General features: G+C 32.8%; 1 long non-coding RNA gene across 1 annotated transcript; it reads left to right on the forward strand.

Annotated features, from left to right (window-relative positions):
• Window positions 1-737: 737 nt before the first annotated feature.
• LOC150038547 (uncharacterized) lies at window positions 738-1,947 on the forward strand. Its single transcript, XR_016527718.1, has 3 exons — window positions 738-808; window positions 1,221-1,267; window positions 1,822-1,947. It is a non-coding gene; the product is annotated as an uncharacterized LOC150038547 (long non-coding RNA).
• Window positions 1,948-2,693: the final 746 nt, after the last annotated feature.

Below are 2,693 nucleotides of genomic sequence, written 5' to 3' on the forward strand. Positions count from 1 at the left end.
GGAATATGAAGAGACTCCAATCTGCATCCTAGCAAGAGAGAAGAAGTCACTTCGTAATCGGGAAATAAATTTAGTTAAGGTTCTTTGGAGAAATCAACACATAGAAGAAGCTAAATGGGAATGAGAAGAAGAAATGAGAGCCAAATACCCTTATCTATTTAGGAACCAAGAAATTTTGAGAACGAAAGTTCAAGGGGGGAAGAATGTAACAACCCTAGTATATGCATAAATTACAAGCTGAAATTTTTTATTTTATTAATTTTGTAAGACTTGTTAGAGAAGACCAATTTTAGATTTAATACATAAGGTTAAAAGTTGTCCATAGATATCCTTGAATAATTGACAAATAAAATCTTAATTAAACAAATATCTAAACAAGTAACTATCTAAGAAATAAATAAAGATGACATAGAAAGATTTTTAAGAAGAAAAATCTAGTAAGTTTCTAAGGAAAAATAAATTATTATATGACTATGTCGGGTAAGTAAAGAAATAAATTAAAGGAAATGAAAATGTATATAACAATGTATACATGCATGTCGGTTAAAGTAAATAATAATAATAATAAAGTATTGTATGCTTGGCGGTGGAGTAATTAAAATAATTTAAAAGGGGAAAGTCGATTATGTCTAACAATAATAATTTTAAAAAAAAAAAACAAGAAAAGAGATAAATGAAAGAAATAGCTATGGCGGTGGAGACATCTATAAATAGGAGATGAAGCAAATTCTTTTACCAATAACAAAAGATCTTAGGGATAATTTGAGGGAATTGTTGAGGAGTTGCTTAAAGAGTGGGTCATCTCCCTGTAAGCCATTTCTTTCTTTAGAATTTTATTTCCTTCTTTTCAATTACAGTAGACACTTTCATATAAATAATATTAAGTTTAGATTCCATTTCCACATAATTTTAAGAGCTTCATAAGTTAATACTAGGATTATCAACTTTCATTTTACATACTTGCAAGCCTCAATCTACACACATAAATAATGTGTTTAAGTAATCTATAAGACAAAACATTTGCAAATTAAAATTAGTAACATTTTGATAATAAAGTTCTTATGAAATTATTAGGAATCTACCTTGAATTATTGGCCAGCTTATAAATATAGCTTGAAAATTATGGAGCTAACCCTTTGATAAATTAATTCTAAATAATTCTTTTATACCATAAACATGTGAATTAGTTTTAATCATTGTGTATTCCATGTAATTTATAGGAGTAAACGAAAAGCAGTAACTAGGAATAGATAAGACCATGATCGAGGTAAGTAGTTTATCTCACCCTCTCTTTAAGTGTTTTATGGTAGTGTACCTTTATTATGTTGCATAATTATGTCATGTTTAAAATACATTTCTCGACAAGGGACCCCATGCATTATGTTTGTTCACAATGATGAAATAAGATTAAATTTTTATTAGATAAACGTTATGCTTCCAGGGCTAACAGGGTATGTGTGGTTGTACCCCTCTAGACCCAATTTCATGTCAAGTTTATGTTAGGGACTAGTAGGGTACGTATGGTTGCACCCCTCTAGTCCAATCTTATGTTTATGCTAATGGTTGATGTTGGATGTAACTCTGGCCCTACTGACTGCATGACCCGCTAATCATCAGATGAGTTAGTTTTCACTTAAGTCCTCATCTTCCTACCAGGGCGGAGGAATTTACGTTGGGAGCGTAACTGACCACCTCATGTTATTATATGTTTCTGTCCCAATCATATGTTTTCATGACATGTTGCATGTGATTGTGCATTTGGTCACTACCTTAAGTGAGAACTACTTACTGGGTATATTATATACTCATCCTATTTTACAGACTTTGTAGGTAAGGACACAGCGTGGGTGACAGGACTGGACGTCGCTCAAAGGGCCAACCATCAAACTCACTATTATGGCTATATATGCATTTTGTATCACTACGCTAATGTTTTATGGATCTTGGTGTGTTGTAAAATAAACTTTTTATACAGTTTTCTACCTAATTAATAAAATTTTAGATATGTTCTTTTGAAATTCTTACCAAAACTCATCTCATGATAGAAAAGTCTAAGTATGCATGTTGTAGCGATTGGATCTTAATATGTAAGGATCTGGTTGTTACATTTTGAAAGTTAAATTTTCATCCAACAATCCCCCACTTGGAAATTTAAACAAAAGGAAAAGAGAGAGAATATTTTCATCGAGCAGTTTCAATCTATACAACACTGTGCATAAACAAAGATGTCTTACGACTTGAACCTTTACGTAGTGTAGATGATTCAGAATATACTAGAGTAACCCTTGGTTTTGAACTCTATCTCTAACAATATCTCACACAGAGTGTCATTAGGGTGTAGTACGAAAGCCCATGCTTTTAAGGTCTAGCACGTGAATCCCGGTTTAGTGAATGCTCTAGAGAGTTTGCCAAAAAACTCCATAGGAAACGGCCTTCACTTCCACATTCACACAAGTGAGTCTATCAAGGGTACTCCTGTAGCTAGGTACCCCACTTGTCAAGTATAGATCTCATTAAGAACTGTTCAACTTTTCTTACGCTTTAGGGTATCATGTTTAGACTTTAAGTCATAGGAATGGAACTCTGTGTTTGGTTTAGCATGATTCACTATATATCACCCGTGATCAATTATTACCCGTTGAACCTATTTCTTGGGATCTCCAGTCTACAAGTTGGGTTTTCCTCACTGTGAT

Source organism: Benincasa hispida, chromosome 1, assembly GCF_027475165.1.
Source record: "Benincasa hispida cultivar pf3 chromosome 1, pf3_genome.v1.1, whole genome shotgun sequence".
NCBI lineage: Eukaryota > Viridiplantae > Streptophyta > Magnoliopsida > Cucurbitales > Cucurbitaceae > Benincasa > Benincasa hispida.